Source organism: Dasypus novemcinctus, chromosome 2, assembly GCF_030445035.2.
Source record: "Dasypus novemcinctus isolate mDasNov1 chromosome 2, mDasNov1.1.hap2, whole genome shotgun sequence".
Taxonomy (NCBI): domain Eukaryota; kingdom Metazoa; phylum Chordata; class Mammalia; order Cingulata; family Dasypodidae; genus Dasypus; species Dasypus novemcinctus.
The window spans coordinates 24321365-24340622 of NC_080674.1; the positions used below are offsets into that span (position 1 = coordinate 24321365).

A 19258-nucleotide genomic window follows, 5' to 3' on the forward strand; every position below is an offset into this window, starting at 1 on the left:
CCAAGTAGTCTGGGATGAGAATGTTCAGTATCTCTTTTGATAAACAGACTTCCAGGCAACTCCTACTTTTTCCAATTCTGAAGGTTTTCTTTTTACTTTCTTGGTAATGTTTTTTGATGCACAAATGTTTTTGCTTTTTTTAAAAAAATTTGATGAAGTCCATTTTATTTAATTTTTGTTTTTATTGCTTGTTATATTGGTGCAAAATCTAAAAATTTGTTGGCTGCTACATGGTCCTGAAGATAATTTCCTATATTTACTTTAAAGAATTTTATGGTATTAGCTCTTTATATTTAGGTTCTCGATCCATTTTGAATTAATTTCTATATATAGTGAGAGGTATGAGTCTACATTCATTCATTTGTATATGGGTTTCCAGTTGTCCCAGCATCATTTTTGACAAGATTATTCTTTTCCCAAATGGACTTGGTGCCCTTGCTGAAAATAAACTGGCTAGAGATGTATGGATTTAACAGTGGAGTCTCAATTCTATTACATAGGTTATTATGTCTATCCTTATGCCAGTATCATGCTGTTGTTTTGTTTTTTTTTTTAAGACAGGAAATACTTTATTCAAAACCCATTAGAAATGGAGTTTGGGTTGGTAACAAAGTGTTCCTATTTAAAGCGTAGGTCAGTATTTTTATATGAGAGTATACATTGCTACATACAAATTAGCTGATTCACACTGCAATTTCATCACTTAAAACAGATAGGTTTCCCTGAAAAATAGCACCTTTTTGACATTTTAAATTTAGTATTCTTCTTCTTCCTCACCCTTTCCTTCAACAGATTCTACACCAGCCTCCTCATAATCCTTCTCAAGGGCAGCCATGTCCTCATGAGCCTCAGAAAACTCTCCTTCCTCCATTCTCTCCCCCACGTACCAGTGAACAAAGGCACACTTGGCATACATCAGGTCAAACTTGTGGTCCAGGAGAGCCCAGACCTCAGCAATGGCTATGGTGCTACTCAGCATGCACACAGGTTGCTGGACCTTGGGCAAGTCTCCATCAGGAACCACAGTGGGAGGCTGGTAATTAATGGTAACCTTGAAGTCAGTGGGACACCAATTCACAAATTGGATGGTGCACTTGGTCTTGATGGTGGCAATGAGGTCTTGCCATTGGGGGGCAGCATTGAGGTCTTTAGGAACCACATCACCACAGTACAACAGGCAGCAGTCCATGTATTTACCATAGCAAGGGTCTCATTTCACCACCTTGTTGGCTGACTCAAGGCAAGCATTGGTAATTTATGCTACAGAAAGCTACTCATGATAGCTTTCTCAGCAGACATGACAGAGGAATGTGTGGCCAGAGGAAAGTGGATGCAGGCATAGGGCATCAGGTTGGTCAATTCTGTCAGATCTACATTCAGGGCACCATCAAACCTGAGGGAAGCAGTGATGGAGGACACAATCTGACCTATCGACCTATTTAGATTGGTGTAGGTTGGGTGCTCGATATCTAGATTTCTACAACAGCTGTCATAGATGGCCTCATTGTCTACCATGAAGGCACAATCTCAGTGCTCCAGGGGGGTGTGGGAGGTGAAAATGGAGTTGTAGGACTCAACCACAGCTATGGAGATCTGGGGGGCTGGGTAAATGGAGAACTCCAGCTTGGACTTCTTGCCATAATCAAAAGAAAGGCGTTCCATCAGCAGGGAGGTGAACCAAGAATCAGTTCCCCCACCAAAGCTGTGGAAAACCAAGAAGTCCTGAAGACCTGTACACTGGTCAGCCAGTTTGCAAATTCCATCCAGAATCAGGTGGTGTAATGCCTGTGGGCATAGTTACTGGAATCATCTTATTGGCAGCATCTTCCTTGCTGGTGATGAGCTGCAGTAGGTGCCAGTGCGAATTTCATCAATGACCACGGGTTCCAGGTCTACAAACACTGCCCTGGGCACATGGCTTGCCAGTGCCAGTCACACCGAAGAAGGTGTGGAAGGAGTTATCTCCTCCTCTAATATTCTTGTCACTTGGTATCTGGTCATCGGGCTGGGTGCCGTGTTCCAGGCAGTAAAGTTCCCAGTACGCATTGCCAATCTGTACACCAGCCGGGCCAACGTGGATGGAGATACACTCACTTATGGTTGCTGCTTCACAGCTGCCCAGCAGATGGCAGAGAAGAGGAGAGGTATTTGCTTCTTACAGAACGACTCTTAGGCAGTAGATGTAAGAGAACCTGCATCATACTGTTTTAACTGTTGTAACTTTGTATTAAGTTTTGAAATAAGGAAGTGTGAGTTCTTCAATTTTTTCCTTCTTTTTCAAGATTGTCTGGGCTATTTGGGATCTCTTACAATTTCATATGAATTTTGAGACCAGCTTTTCCATTTCTGCAAAAAAAAAAAAGATGCATATAATTACAATATGACACAGTAATTACTCTTCTAGGTATAGACCCCAAAGGATCGAAAGAAGGGAATCAGAAATATATTTGTGCTCCAATGTTAATTGCTTCTTTATTCACAAAAGTCAAAAGGTAAAAGAAACCTAAGTGTCCATCAGATGAATGAAAAAACAAAATGTGGTATATCAAAAAAATGTAATGTTATTTAGCAGTGAAAGAAGGAAAGTGCTGGCAAAATGGATGAACTTTGAATGAAATAAACTAGACAGAAAATGACAAATGTATGACTTTTCTTACATGAAGTACTTACAATAAGCAAGTTCACAGAGACAGAAATCAGAACAGTGGTTTCCAGGGAAGGGGGGAGGATAAATGAGTAATTATTGTTAAATGAATATGAGTTTTAGTTTAGGATGATGAAAAAAGTGTGGAAATAGATAGTGGTGAAATTTACATAGTATTGTTAATGTACTTAGAAGCAAACAATTGCCCACTTAAAATGGCTAAAATCATTTTTATGTTATGTATATTTTATCACAAATAAAAATAAATTATTTGAAAATATATTAAATTAAGAAAAATAATACATACTGAGCACTCACTATGTGAAAAGCATTGTGTTTATGCCTATAGGAAAACACAAGGTAAAGCAAAGAGCCACTGATTTCCCTGCTCTTACTCCTTCCCCATTCCAGGTGTTCTGTTCTTTTTTTTTTTTTTTTTTTTTTGGTGAAGCTATGCAGACCACCTTTAATGAATAAGATCAAAAAATATTTTTTTCTAACAGTTATTCCTTTTTCATGCTGCTCTAACACACAACAAAGCCCATAATAATAAGAAGGTTAGCTAGGTAAAGAGTGTGTGTGCATGTTAGGCATATCATGAACCTTTACAGGTGTCAGAGTTATTAAATTTAACACAATTTAATTAAAAAATATATATATATACTGCCCTTTTTGGTGAATTCCAATTTCCACCTGAATCATAAATCCTGTAATTTTTCATCTTTTTTTCTGAAGTACTAAAGTGGTGTAATATTTAAAACTTGCCTGAATGATGTAAACCTTAGATGCTAGACTAGATAATGAGAGAACAAAATGAAGAAAGAAATAACAGATTAATTAAATAAAGCAAATTCAAGTGATAAATGCTATAAATCCACAGAAAGCAGAAAGAATTAGGAATAGACCATTTTAAAATTTTACTTATCCAAAGATAGAAACAGAAACAGATATCTACTTTCTTCTTCCTCTATCCCTCAACTTGTGACTACAAGAATGAGTTTTTTTTCAAGGGATTTGAGCTGATTGAGTTGAAGCTGTTTATTTATTTATTTTTTTTCTGTTTTTGTTTTCCCAAATGGGCATATTGACAATGGTGAAGGGAATATTGGTTTTTATTCATTTGCTTATTTTTACTGATGTATTCTATTTTCTCCTCCAAATCTTGAGCATATGTTGAAGAATAAAAGTGAGTAACCTTTTTATTTTTTCTTAGAGTCATTTTGACTCCAGGGAAATAGAAAAACCATGCAAAAATTATCAGGGAATATTGACTTACTTTAAATCTAAGGTGCAAAATAGGAATTTTATGCATTCTTACGGGTTAACCATGTTAGTTTCAAGAAAAGGAATTAAAGAGGGAATTCAAATAAGAACTTAACATATAACTGTGTACTTACATATCCCATGACATGAGATTCACAAAGAAAAATTAGTCATTTGTACACTAGTTAAAAAAAAAAGCCAAACAAATAAAAACCTGAAAACAGTTGAGTATGGTGATAGTGTTAAGAAAGTGAATTATGAAACCATAGTTACGCTTTATTGATTTAACAAAATTTTCAGGGTTTTAATAAATCAGCCTATTGTGCTAAAGCTTTTTAAAACGCATCTCCGTTTTACTATTGCAATGTAATTTTGCATCTGATTTTAATATTTACAATGCTTTATATTTTATTAAAACTATATTTCATAGAATCCACCTTTATATAAAAACCAACTAATACATCGAGGAATTAGCAGTTAAGCAATTTAATGATACAATAACTGGACATATTAATGTGAAAAATCTTGGCCACTTATCTGGTCAAGTTAAATGAGACATATTTAACCTCTGAATGGCTCATTAGCCTAAACAGTGAAGGTCTGAACTTCAATGGAGAAATGTTAATATACTGCTATTTAAAATCTATTTTTTGCTTATCTCAATGTTTGTGGATTAGTATGGGGTGTCAGCAAACTCACAGAAGCCAGTATTCCTGGAGGAAATACTAATGAACAGATATAAATGTCTACAGTTATAGGAAATACTGGCAGCCAGAAAATCACAGCTAAGTGCATTTTTATAATTATTAAGACATATATCCCATTTAGCTTCAAGTGATTAATTATGTAAACTTAAAACTGTAGAAGTTAACTATCTTGATTATACTATCGCCATTCTGATTTCTCTTTTCCACATTGATATTTCAGAAAAAGAAAACAAAAAACTTTATAGCATAGTAGGTAGGAACATTGGCTTTGTAGATTTTGACCATGGGTTGTTGGATCCTGTTCCATATTTACTGACTCTGTAACTTTAAGGATGTTATGAAGCATTTCACAAACTCAGGTTCCAAAGCCTATATATTATTATCAATATCACCATTCATCATCATCATCCCTAATTAGTTGGTGTTGCATGACATATTTATGCCCAATAGTATATGCCTTTGACTCATCACATATTTCAGCTACATTTGTGGCAGACAGTTCCCTTGATTTCTACTAATGTCCCATGTCATGGGCCTGTGGAAATGCTCATCTTTTCTCTCTTTTTTTTTTTTCCTTATTGTTTGGGAGTTTGCACAGGGTTCTCTACAAAGGTAATCTTAAAAGAGTAGGGACAAGGAGGATTCAGGGGTAGAGATAAGATTCTAGTGCATGCCAGCCTCCCATACATTGAATGTACAATTCTGCCGAATATTATAGATTACTTCCCCAGAGGAAATAATCCTTAATTGCTCTTAGTTCAATAATACAAAAGCCATTGCTTTTTCCTCCTTCCTCATCTCATCATCACTCTTCCCATCCCAGCCCATTTCTTTATTCTTTTTTCTTCTCCTCACATAATCCACTTTTGGCTAAATACTTACCTAGATTCTGCTCTGGGAGACTCACATAAGAGATTTGTTGCTTATTGTCATTTTTAGCCTCATCATATCATCATCTTTATTAACATTTAATGTTTATTTCCATATTTCTCACATCATAATAGGGAAAGAGAAGTGCCTACTAATAAAATAGACTGATATTAAGTTGACATGAGGGGATGCAAAATAATCCATTGTAAGACATACAGATTTCTTTTTTGGTTGCTTAAGGTACAAATATTAAACAGAATTTGAAAATTGCAGATTTTTAAATTAATTGATAAATTATAGCTATAATCTTTTATTTTTCTTAATTTAATCTTACCAAAAAGATGAAGCAGATTAAATGGCTTCTAACAAAGTTAGAGTTCTGAAAGTGGCAAAGTAATTTTCAAAACGCTCAATTTCTTTGGGAATCTGTATTTTTATAAAACAAGTTCCTCTGATAATTCTTATCTACATACCAAATATCCATAAACAGCTGAGCTCAAAATGATTAATATTTGTGTATTAGAAATCAATAAAATTATATTATAAAATATTATATAACTTGAAATATGTATTAACTCAGATCAGTCTTTCCTGGGATCCCTGTGTTAAATCTGGGCACTTATATTTTGCTTTATAGGTTTTCATTTGAAAAGTAATTCTATAATAAACTGTATCTGCTCAACATATAGCCATTTTTATTTTTATCTTTGCTGCTTTATTATACATTGTCAATCAAAGATATATTTAAATTTATTTCTATTCAATAAAGGGAATTATTTGCACTGAACTGTCCTGTAATTTTTGAAATCATCAAGATTTAGTAATTTTTGATATCATCAAGATTTAGTAATTTCAGTCTGGCCATATTATTCATCAGATGTAAAATATTAGAGTGGAAAGCAAAACCACATCACAGTAATACACCTGAGATAATCAGGTTTTGATGTATAATGAAAGTTTGGTGTATAATAGAAACACAGATTCAATACTAATGATTAAACATAAAGAACATGAACCATTTACAAAGGTACTGTTCTCTGTTCAGGAATTACTCGCAAGATAGTTGTTCTGTGCCAAGCACTTATCTGAGTTCTTTGGATCAAAGATAAATAAGACTGAATCATTAGAAACACAAAAACATTTATAGAATGAAAAATAGATATTATTGAAGAAACTAATATCAGCATGGCCCCAGAAAACCTGGGGTAGGAGCCTCTGAGAAAGAAATTATATCATATTGATCACCGATAGGGGTCAAATGCCACAACAATTGCTTGTCCTATAGAAGGAACTATTCATAGAAGGATTGAATGGTCTATATTAGAGAAAAAAATGAGCATGAGACAATGGATTTCACACAGCAACTATAAGTTTTGAAAATATTAAGCTATTCCCTAGTGTAGTCAGAGAGTAAATGCGGATGGTATCTGCTTGTCAGTCACCATGGACTGCCATTGGGAGGGTCAAGCACACCCTATGACATATGCCACAGAATAACAACATGAGGTCTAGCATCAGACAAACAAGCCCTATCAACAATGATGCCAAAGAGAGCCTCCAGGAATAGCACAAATTCCAGTGTTCTAGCCTGAGGTCCTTTGGCCATCCTCCATAAAGAAACATAAGATTTCCCTAAACATGCCTTTCTGATAGAGAGGAGCATTTCCCTTATGAAAAGAAAACTGAAACTGTACATCTGCATCTAAATAGTTCATGACTTTCTGGGTCAATATTTATCATAACATTGAGTAGTCATGGAAATCCAATCCTGTAATTTATGTAAAGTGCCAATAAAATCTGGCCTAAGCCTTTTATCTAAAAAAACATTAAAGATCTGCTACAGGTTTTGTCAGAAATAGAATACAATACATTCTTTCTTGTTCATGTCATCCAAGAGAATATACCACAACATTAACACTGACTAGACTTCAATTAGAAATAAAACCAGTCATTAAACATTAAAACCTCTCACTTGGCTTAATTGCTGTACTTACAAGATTTCTCATTATATTTGACTGTCTAGAGACAGTTGCTGATGGAGCAGGACTTGCCTCTTTATGTCTATTCATTACCTGTTCTGAAACCAATGTGGATTCAGAGAGAGGTAAAATAGATAAATAAATAAAAGCTGTTTTGTATAGTCTGTTTCCCACCTAATATAGCTATCAAGATATTCAAAGATGAGATTTTCAACAAATTTAAATAATTAAGCATTCCCGTAAATCTAGATTTATAGTGCAAAGAATGGAGGACAATATATTGGTTTACTTACAAAGTAAAGTTTCTATCTTTTAAATTGTGTAATTATTGATTGCTTTTCTAATTTGAGAAGATTCAGGCTATTTTATATTTTTCTCATATTTTGAAACTTTTTATTAATAGATTCTTAACTGTGGTATTCAGAGTTTCATAACTAAATTTCCCATAAAATACTAGTTTAGCATAAGTAAAAATGGAGCATATATGTATCCGTGTTTTTTTTTCATATCTTACATACCTGATTTTGTTACTTAGTTGCATATTCCAAGGGATCAGTGTATACTTCCTGTTTTGCTAAGGAGCAATAAGAGATAAAGTTTCCTCATAGTTAATGCCTAAAGATATCAAAAGCCTGTCTTGCATGATTTACATTTATTCTGAAAATACTGTAGAAAAGCTGTGCACGCAAAGAAAGAGAGAGCTAACTTTTGAATCACTAGACAATTTTGTGAATCTATATAAGCCTTGAAGTTAGTTTCAAGCTTTTTCCACCTAAGAAAATATAACATTTATCTCCACCCCTTCAGGAAGCAAAATGGGGGGAATAGGTATGATTGCCAAATGAGAGTTATTGTTAAAGAGACTGATACAAATTTATGATAGCAAGTTCCTCGAATATAAGACTAGTTTTGAGAAAGATAATTTAATAGTTCATATTTCCTTGAACAATATTCCATCGCATACTCTTTGTGGACTGTATTTTTGTATTACTGTTTTTTAAAGGGTCGTTATAAAATCTTTATTTTTTGTATTATTCATCTTCAGGCAACTTGCTTATGATAATAATCTGGTAACTTAGAGTCAGAGTAGAAAAGTCTCAGAGAGTAGCCATTGGACATAACATTATTCAAGAACTATACAATGTGAAATTATTTCTTTATGAGAAGTTGAGGAATATCAGTTAAAAAAGGAAAAATGAGTTCCAAGTATGTCCTGCACTCATTCTATGAATCTGTAAAACTCTATTATTTAATTCTTGCAATGATCCATGCATGTTAGATAATTCAGAAACAATACACACCTTGACTATGGTTTGCACAACTAGCTTCTGTAGAGCTTAAATTTTATTCCAAAACCATTTGGCTCCAAATTCCATTTTCTTTACATTATACTACACTATCACCAAAAGCAATTACATGTGATTAGATTACTTGCCTCAAATAGGAAATAAAATAGCATTATTTAGTCATGAAAGAATTCAGTCATCCATAAATAATAGGATAAGTTTTGGAATAAGGAGATGTTTGGCAATTCCTTGGTTTAAAGAGGACTAAAAGATTATTGGTTAAATTTAATAATTAGGAAACAATTTGTGTATGAACATGTGACAGATTTCTACCATTTTTTCCTCACAAAAATTTCTGGGGACTTGCTGTCAGCTATTCTTTATACACTGTCATGGAACACTCTCACCTTTTGGGGATTTTTTTTTTTTTCAGTTCTTATATATTATATATTCAAAGGGCAATAAGAAACAAAATTATTATACTGGTTTTAGAAATCCAAAACAAATGACATTTAATAGAAAGTTTCATTTTGAAAACTTTGAAACCACAAATTGCATGGAAAATTCTGTAGAATTAATGATAGGCATTTCTCTATCCACATCTTTATCAATGCAAGATCTATGGTCTATTGTATAGTCAACCACAGTTTCCTTAAACAGGATTTATTCCAAGCTGACTAATGTACATACTTCCAAATGCAGCAAGTCTGACACATATTAACTCCATGCAGCTGAAACTACTGTGAAGAATGAAATGTTAACAAACAGTTACCAAAAGAAATAGCCCTGACTTTATGGCCTGAGGCAACATTTCAATGATGGGTATAAACTGGGTCATGAAGCAAAAAAAGTGATAAACTCAGCAGTTTTAGAAGTACTTGAAGAGTAGCTCATTTTTAATTGCCAATTGAATGTATTCAGCTCTGACTGGGTTCATTGCCCATGCAAAATACTTGGGCTCATATTGTAAACTGAAAAGTATCACATATAGGTAAAATTTATTTAAATATTATTACATGACTGTACAAACATGTTTAGAGCTTTGCATTTTTTCCTTCTAAGATTTATCGACGTACTAGTTCATATACAGGATGTAGTACTTCCTGTATAATAGAATGACAGGAATGCCTTTGAGTTGATTTGTTCGTTATAGTCACTAGAGTTACCCACTTACCATCAATGTTTCATAGGCTTTTTCATGCAAATTATCAACAAAACGGAACCAAATCATTTCAGTATATGAACCTCATCACAGAAAAGTCATTTAAAAGGAAATATAATCAACAATGTAAAGGAAATGACATTTAAATGAGACTGCTTGATGGGATGTAACAAATTTAAAATACGAGGAATGCCTTCACTTTCGGAACACTCTCTTTATAAACAAACATCAAAACAAAACAAAACAGCCTTGAACAATTAAAAAAATGTGATAAGAGGGAGCCATATTTTTTGGAATATCTAGATTGAACTCTGTGTATAAGCCAGGAAAGAAACAACTTTTCTCATGATCTAATAGTAATGATATCGGTGAGAAAAATAATAATTTGTATTCAACAGTTAGGACCTGGAGCATGAAGTAAGTAAGATGGCAATAGGAGTGAAACATAAGTGAGAGAAGTTTTAACAGCTTTTACACTTTCTAAATATAAAGATTGAGGGGGTATATTTCCAATTTCTAGAGTTCTTGGCACAAAATAAAGGAAACTACTTGCAATAACATTTATATTGAGAACTGACATTGTAATAACATTTATATTGAGAACTGCCCTCTTCCATTCTTTTTAACATCAGATCCTTTCTTAACCATAATATTATAGACTGTCAATATCCACAAGTAATTAAAAGCTAGGAGATAAAAATGTCAGTTTGTCTTGCTGCCATTCCCATTTTTTTCAGTAAAGATGGTATCTCCACCCTTTCTCCTTGTAGTATCAGAAATCTAAAACTCTTCAATGATTTATTTCAAGGATTTCTGAGAATCCCACTACTATGTTGCATTTTCCCTACTCAAATAGGGATTTTTGTTGCTCATTTGATATTATTTTCTGTCATATGATTGACAATCATAAATTAAAGTAACTGTGGGATCAACTTGGCTTTTAATGCTTTAGGCATGAATTTTATTTTATTATTTCTAATTATTTTAAACATAGACTAAAGTAATATTTTTCCATGTTCTAATGAGGAAAACTGATAATAGATGAGAAAGCACACTTACGAAAGCAGTGTCATGAACTTAAAATATGAGTTGTAAATACTGTATCATTTTTATTTGTTGCTTAAGGCATATAAAACATAAAATAAAAATCAATAAATTTTAGATAAAATAAATTTATTTCATTTTTCAGCTTTTCTTCTTTATTAGAGATGTAATGGGTCTACAAAATGATCATAAATAAAATACAAAATACAAGATTCCCATACATCTCCCCAGCACAATCTTAGATTAGTGTAGAATATTTGTTACAATTGATTTTAGCACATTTTAATAATTGAACTATTAAAGCCCCTGGTTTATGTTAGGGTTCACTGTGTAGTATTGTGTAGTATAGTTCTACAGATTAAAAAAAAAATTGTTCTGTTACCATATACACATCTAACATTTCCCCTTTTAACTATATTTAGTTATATAGTTAAGTTTTTCTAATTGCATTCGCAATGTTGTGTTACCATCACCACCATCCATTACCAAAACATTTCCATAATTCCAAATAGGAGCCCTGGATTTTTAAGTCTTAACTTTCCATTCCCCATCCCCGCCCTGTCCCCTGGTAACCTATATTCTATATTCTGACTCTCTGGGTATGCTGATACTAATTGTTTCAAATCATTAAGCTCATACAATATTTGTTCATTTGTGTCTGGTTTATTTCACTCAACGTGATGTCCTCAAAGTCCCTTCTTCTCTCATGTACCAGAACTTCATTCCTTTTTAGAGCTGAATAATATTTCATTGTGTACACATGCCACATTTTATTTATCCATTCATCAGTTGTTGGGACTTGGGTTGCTTCCATCTTTTAGCAACTGCAAATAATACTACTAACATTGGCATGCAATATCTGTTTAAACCCTGCTTTAAATTCTTTTGGTTATATACCTAGTAGTGGGATTGCTGGGTCACATGGTAGACCTGTATTTGGCTTTCTGAGGAAGCACCAAACTGTCTTCCTCAGCTCTGACACCATTTTACATTGTCACCATCAAAGACTGAGTGTTCCCATTTATCCGTGTCTTCCCCAACCCTTATTTACAGAGGGTGTTTTTGTTGTTTTTGCTTTATTTCATTTTTTCATATCAAAATTACAAGTTATTTCATTAACACAAGGTGATAACTACAACAACAATAATCTGCTTTGGTCCATGGTTTCAATTCTCCCTAATTTTTGCTCATCCTTCAATCTTGAGGGATTTGGGAAGATATCCACTCAACTGCTTCAGGCTGAGAAAGGATGTAGACATTATGGGGAAGAGGAAAGATACTATTTTGTTTTCAGCTGAAGATACTCTTTGGATAACCATTTTGCTAGTTGTCCAGGGCAATCCCAAAGATCTGGAGAGTAGGAGCTGGCTGCAACTTTCCTGGATTTCAGAGCACAACCGACAAATGAACATTCTGAAGATTTAAGTCTCCTAGAAATATTTTTAACAGGTACAATGAAAATTAAAGATTCAAGTAAAAGGAATAGAAGAATCATGATGAGTATATTGGGGAAATAGATTTTCATGTATTCCCAGATAGGGTCCAACAAGGCCATGTTGATTTCATGAGGCCATGCGGCTTGGCTATGGTGTCTAGATGCTCCTAAAGTGCTTAGGAGCACTTTTGTTTGAGGCTTTGCTTACTGTGGCAGTTTGTGAAATCTGCCTAAGAACTGAATAAGGATTAACCTCCAGAATGATTTCCTGACTCACTTGGAAATCTCTTAGTCATAAAAACTCTATTTTATTTCATATTTCCCCTTTTGAGCATGGTCTTTTTCCAAGTATATCACCGATTAATGCTTAATAATAATACCTTGGTGCCAGCAAGGCTCATCTCTGGGAGTCATATCCCACATTGGGAGGAAAGTATTTTTCTTATTTGCAGAGATGGCGTACAGAGAGATCACATTTGTGTAACAAGGAGATTTTCAGGAGGAAACTCCTAGGGCTTAATTATAATTGGGCTTGATTTCATTATTACAAGAATAAACTTCATAGGTGCAAGCATTAAGAATGAGAGTTTGTCTTATATGTCTTTCCTTTACTAGGCAAGGTATATATATACTTGTGTTTTTGCCATCTTATTTGAGAAAGTAACAGGACTTCCCAAGGAGGAAAGTTTTGTATTTTATTAATTATTATGTGAACCTTTGTCTTCCCAAAATTTAGGGCAACAAGAATATATTTATATCCCATAGACATTTTCTTTAGGTTCATTTTTCCCATTTTCATTCCATTGTCATCACCCTGTAAGAGTGATGCACCTTTATTTAAAACCGTGAAAGAACATTCTTATATTTGTATTATTAACCACAATCCTCAGCCACATTCGACTCATTGTGTTATACAGTCCCCCATTTTATCCTTTTGTTTTCCTTCTAGCAACATATACATCCCCAAACTTCCCTTTTCAACCATGTTCCCACATACATTTAAATGCTGTTTATTTCACTCTTATTGCTGTCCACCATCACCTTGGTCCATTTCTATATCATTTCAATCAACCTAATTATAAATACTATAAAGATTAAGCATTTGCTCACCATTCTCTATACCATTCTATCGCCTGGTAAACTATCTTCAAGACTCTGTCTCCATGAGTCCTCACTATGCTTAGTTCACAAAAGCATACTCATACATTATTTGGCAATTGTGCATAATGCCATTATAAACATTGGTATATATATGTATTTGGCTGTGTATCTGCTTTCATTTTTTTCTGAGTATATACCTAGCTAATAATGGGAGTGCCAGATCATATGGCATTTCTAAACTTAGCTCCCTGAGGCATCACCAAAATGTCCCCAACAGTCACAGCAGAATTGTACATTCTTAACAGCAGTGAATGAGTGTTCCTATTTCTCCACACCCTCTTCAACACTTGTACTTTTTTCTTTTTTCAATAGTAGCCAGTCTACTAGGTCTGAAATGATACCTGATTGTGATGTTGAGCATCTTTTTATGTAATTTATAGTCATTTCTATTTAGTCTTTTGAAAAATGCCTGTTAAAGTATTTTGCCCATTTTTCATTTGGATTGTTTGTTTTTTTTATTGTTGAGTTGTGGAATCACTTTGTATATGCTGGATATTAGACCCTTATCAGAAAAGTGGGTTTTAAACATTTTCTCCCATTAAGTAGGCTGCTTTTCACTATCTTGATAAAATTCTTTGAGTCACAAAAGCTTTTTTGTTTTTAATATTAAGAATATCTCATTTATCTGTTTTTTTTTCTTTCATTGCTTGTTCTATGGGTGTACAGTTTATGGAAACATTGTCTAACACAGATCTTGTAGGAGCTTCCTTACATTATCTTCTAGGAATTTTATAGTCCTGGATTTTATGTTTAGGTCTTTGATCAACCTTGAGAAAGCATGTTATATGGCATGAGTAAAGGTCATCTCACATTCTTTTGGATATGGACATCCAATTCTCCAAACACCGTTTGTTGGAAAAACTATTCTGGTCCAATTGAGTGGATATGGCAGCATTGTCATATATCATTTGACTATCAATGTGTGGGTCTATTTCTGAACTCTCAAACTGGTTGCATTGGTCAATGTGTCTATCCTTGTGCCAATATCATGCAATTTTGATCGTTGTTGCTTTGAAATATGCTTTAAAGCCAGGTCATGTGAGTTCTTCAACTTCATCCTTCCTTTTAAAGACATTTTTGACTATTCTAGGCAATTTAACCTATTGGCAGATTCAATATCATTAATTGTGTTTTGACTGTTGAGATCTTCTCTTTCTTCTTTCATTAGTGTAGGCTGTTCATGTGTTTCTAGAAATTCACCTTTCATCTAAGTTGGCTAACTTGCAGGCACACAGATTTTCATAGTATCCTTTTAAGATCCTTTTTATTTTTGTGGGTCAGTATTGATGTCCCCTCTTTCATTATGATTTTATTTATTTGCATCTTCTCTCCTTTCTTTTTTTTTTTTTGTTAGTCTTCCCAAGAATTTGTTGAATTTATTAATCTTCCTCATAAACCAGCTTTTGGTTTTGTTAATTCTCTTTATTTTTATTAATTCTGAATTAAATTTACTTCTGCTCTAGTTTTTGTTATTTTCATCCTTCTGCTTGCTTTGGGATTAATTTGATGTTCTTTTACTAGTTACTCCAAATATGCCATTAGATCTTTGATTATAGCTTTTTCTTCTTTTTTAATGTAACCATTTATGGCTATAAATTTCTCTCTCAGGACTTCAAGGATGATAAAGTATTAGAGTGGGAGAAGGATCACTTCTTTCCCAGAAAAATAATAGCTAGAGGAGAGATGAAGACTGTTTGAAGGACTACTCTGGGGATCAGGACATCAGGCGGATGTGAGACAGCAACAAGAGAGAGGGAGAAGAAAAGGAATCTCAGCTGACTGAAAAATCCCATGAGTAGAGCCACAAAAGCAGCAGTGGGTGCCCATCCCCCCAACTATGGAGCAAATTACATTCTGCAGTCTGCAAAGATTATGGACTGCAGATAGCTGTAGATTTTGGGGGTTATATTGGTTTACTTCACCAAGAAAAGGAGAAGGAGAGACACAGTGTACACCAAATTCATATTTCGGCTTTTGAACTTGGTCTGCAGCATTGGACAGGTCACACAATTCCAGGTCATGTAAGGCCATGACATTGTTTGCACTGAGAGTCAGCAGGGAACTAAAGTTAATTTGCCTTCTCAAACATTATCCCTACTGCTCTAAGCTGGTTGCTGAGGAGGCAGATGGAAGGAGGAAGAAAGCTTCTGAGAAAGTCTGTGCATCTTGTCCAGTCCTGAGGACAATGCTTCTGTATTGGCCTCCTGTTCTAGGAGTTATAGTGAATGCATTCTTCCTTAGCACATGGGGTCTGAGCTGACAGATCTGCCAAGGATTGCCATCTGAAGGCCAGTTCAGAAATCTGCGTGAAAAGGTAAAAATAATTAATTAATTAATTAAAAACATAAACAAGCAAGCTGGGATCTTTACTGCCATCCTCTCCAAGGCCTTTGGAAACTGGCCTGCACCCCATTACTGAGTCCTTAGTCTTGGTTTAAAAGTAAAACATGGACAATCTTAGATATCTAGAACAATTTGAACCAAGAGTCAAAGAACAGTGGTAGCAGACAGCTATTTAAATGTAAATCCTTAGGCAAGAGAGAGAAACTGAACATTAGAATAAATTCAGCATCAGAATCAGATGCCAAGATGTGAGCAAAAATTACAAGTCATACAAATAAAAAGGAATATATTACTCAGGAAAAGAAACAAATCAAAATTCCAGATGTGTTACAGGAATTGAAACAGCTAATCAATAGGATTCATATAAATCTCCTAAATCAAATCATGGAGTTGAAGGACAACACGGTTAAAGAAATAAAAGACATTAAGAAGACACTGAATGAGCACAAAGAAAAAACTTATGCCTTGGATATATATGGGAATGACAGAATGGATAGGGTGCCTGCCTACCACATGGGAGGTCTGCAGTTCAAACCCCGGGCCTCCTTGGTCCATGTGGAGCTGGCCCATGCACAGTGCTGATGCATGCAAGGAGTGCCCTGCCATGCAGGGGTGTCCCCCACGTAGGTGAGCCCCATGCGCAAGGAGTGTGTCCTGTAAGGAGAGCTGCGCAGTGTGCAAGAAAGTACTGCCTGCCCAGGAATGGCACTGCACACACAGAGAGCTGATGCAGCAAAATGATGCAACAAAAAGAGACACAGATTCCTGGTGCCACTGATAAGGATAGAAGCAGTCACAGAAGAACATACAATGAATGGACACAGAGAGCAGACAACTAAGGGACTCGGGGGGAGGGGAAGGGAGAGAAATAAATGAAAAATAAATCTTTAAAAAAATACAATACAGGCACAAAATAGCAAATATGAAATCATGGAAGAAAGAATCAGCAATATAGAGGAAAGAACCAATTAAACTGAAAGGAGAAGAACAGAAAGAGAAAAAAATCTAAAAATTAAGCAGGAACTCTGGGAGATGAAAGATACAAAGCACACCAGCATCCATGTTATGGGAGTTCCAGAAGGAAATGAGAAGGAGAGAGGGGCAGAAAGAGTATTTGAGGAAATAATGGCTGACATTTTCCCAACTCTTATGAAAGACATAAATATATGTATCCAGGAAGCAGAGTTTAGTCCAATTAGAATAAATCTTAACAGATCTAACCCAAGACACATAATATTCAGAATTCTACATGCCAGTGATAAAGAGAAAATTGTGAACACAGCAAGGGATAAGTGAAAAATCATATACAAGGGATGCCCAAAAGGACTTAGTACAGATTTCTTTTCAGAAACTGTGGAGATGAGAATGCAATGGTATTATATAATTAGATACTGAAAGAGAAAAATGGTCAGCCAAAAATTCTTGATTCAGCAAAATTATCCTTCAAATACAACTGTGAGTTTAAAATATTCACAGATAAACAGAAACTAAAAGAGTTTGTAAACAGGAATCCAGCTCTGCAGGAAACACTTAATAGTGTACTGCAGTCAGAAACAAAAAGACAAAAGAGAGAGGCTTGGAAAAGTATGTAGAAGTGAAGAATATCAGAAAGAGTAACATAAATGTAAAAAGATGCACAAACATAAGATATGGCATATGAAAATCAAAGGATTAAATGTGTGAATTATGTAATGTCTTTACAGTAATAACATTGAATATTAATCTTTTAAAATCCCCAATCAAAAGACATAGCCTGACAAAATGGATAAGAAAACATGAGCTATACATTTGCTCCCCTTAGACTCAAGGATGCATATAGACTGAAATGAAAGGTTATAAAAAGATATTTCATACAAATTATAACCAAAACAAAGCTACCGGGTGTCAGAGAAAACAAACTTTAAATGAAAAAAAAAAGTGATAAGAGATGCAGAAAGACATTATTTATTTATAAAAGAGCTAATCCACTGGGAAGGAGTAAGAGTCCTAAATATCTATGTGCCTACCCAGGGTACCCCAAAATACATGAGGAAAACTGGCAAAACAGAAAGGAAAACTAGACATATCTACAGTAATAGTTGGGACTTCAACATCAATAGATAGTACTAGATAGAAGATCAACAAGGAAACAAAGAACTTGAACAATATAATAAATGAGAAGGAACTGACAGACTTATACAGAACACCACAATCAGAAGGTTATACATTCTTCTCAAGTGTTTATGGATTTTTCTCCATATAGACCACATATTGGGCCATAGCACAGCTCTCAGTACATTTAAGAAGACTGAAATTATACAAAGAACATTTTCTGATCATAATGTATTAAGCTGGAAATCAATAATAGGTAGGAAAGGGGAAAATGTGCAAATAAATGAAGGCTAATCAACATACTCCTAAACAACCAGTGGGTCAAAGAAGAAATTGCAAAAGAAATCAGTAGATATCTCAAGATGATTGAAAACACAAACACAACTTATCAAAATGTATGGGATACAGTGAAGGTAAAGCTGAGAAGGAAAATTTTAGCCTAAATGCCTATTAAAAAAAGAAGAAAGAGCTAAAATCAAATTTCTAACTGAACAATTGGAGAAACTAGCAAAAGAGCATCAAACCAATCCCAAAACAAGCAGAAATAAAGAAATAACAAGGATTAAAGCAGAAATAAGTGAATTTGAGACAAAAAAAAATCAATGGAGAAAACCAGTGAAACCAAAAGCTAGTTCTTTGAGAACATAAATAAAATTACTAAACCCTTAGCAAGACTAACAAAGAAAAAAATAAAAAGAGAAATGCAAATAAATAAAATCACAAATGAAAAGGGGTCATTATGACTGGACTGACCCCACAGAAATAAGAAGGATCATAAGAAGATACTATGAGAAACTGTATGCCAACAAATGAGACAACCTAGACAAAATGGACAAATTCCTTGAAATGCACAAACAACCTACATTGACTTCAAGAAATACAGGAACTCAAAAAGCCAATCACAAACAAACAGATTAAATCAAGTCACAGAAATCTTCCAGTAAAGAAATGTCCAAGACCAGATGACTTCACAGGTGAATTCTACCAAACATTTTGAGAAGAATTAATAAGAATTCTGTATAAACTGTTCCAAGAATTTGAAAATGGGGGGAAATTCTTGAACACATTATATGAAGGCAACATTATTTTCATGCTAAAGACAGATAAGGATACTACAGGTAAAGAAAATTACAAACCAATTTCTCTAACTTGGAGAAGAGGAAGTAAAACTCTCACTATTAGCAGGAGACATGACCAAAGTTTTAGAAAATCCTTAAATATCTACAACAAAGCTAATAGAACTAATAAATGAATTTAGCAAATGTCTGTATAC

General features: G+C 34.3%; 1 pseudogene; it reads right to left on the reverse strand.

The window, feature by feature from the left end:
* Positions 1–754: 754 nt before the first annotated feature.
* On the reverse strand, positions 755–9980 carry LOC101413725 (tubulin alpha-1A chain-like; annotated as a pseudogene).
* Positions 9981–19258: the final 9278 nt, after the last annotated feature.